Source organism: Orycteropus afer, unplaced genomic scaffold, assembly GCF_000298275.1.
Source record: "Orycteropus afer afer isolate SDZICR_OR568_19922 unplaced genomic scaffold, OryAfe1.0 scaffold00124, whole genome shotgun sequence".
Taxonomy (NCBI): domain Eukaryota; kingdom Metazoa; phylum Chordata; class Mammalia; order Tubulidentata; family Orycteropodidae; genus Orycteropus; species Orycteropus afer.
The window spans coordinates 8040576-8041283 of NW_006921711.1; positions in this window are offsets into that span (position 1 = coordinate 8040576).

A 708-nucleotide genomic window follows, 5' to 3' on the forward strand; every position below is an offset into this window, starting at 1 on the left:
CATGGAGTTGATTGCCAGTCCCATCATGGGGAATAACTACCACCAGCTGCCCAGCCACTCAACCAGGCCCAGCCAAGTTGACACACAAACATAACCATCACACCCTGTATTTACCAGTTGCCTTCTACTTGACTCATGGCAATCTCACGTGTGTCAGAGTAGAACTGTGCTCCACAGGGTTTTGAATGGCTGATTTCTTGGAAGTAGATGCCAGACCTTTCTTGTGAGGTGCCTCTGGGTAGACTGGAACCTCCAACTTTTGGGTTAGCAGCTGAGTGTATTAAATGTTTGCACCAGCGAGGGACTCCTGCCTTGTACTGATCAACCCTGAAATACCACAGATTTGTTTGTGTGTTTGTTTACTGTCTGTCTCCTCTTGCTAGAATGTAAGTTCTTATGAGAGCAGGAACTTGTTACTTTCTTTTATTGTCACATCTTCTGAATCTAGAACTGTGGTGCATGTAGTAAGTGCTCCATAAATACTTATTTATTAAATGAATAAATAAATGTACTTGTGTTCTAGTAATATAATTTCTCTTTATTATTACTTTATAATATCTATTTTTTTCCATTTACTCTGTTGTTTTTGTTATGTGCCATCGAGTTGGACGCAACTCATAGCGACCCCTCCTTGGGTTTCTGAGGCAGTATCACTACGGAAGTAGATTGTCCCATCTTCCTTCCAAGGAGTGGCTGGTGGGTTTGAAC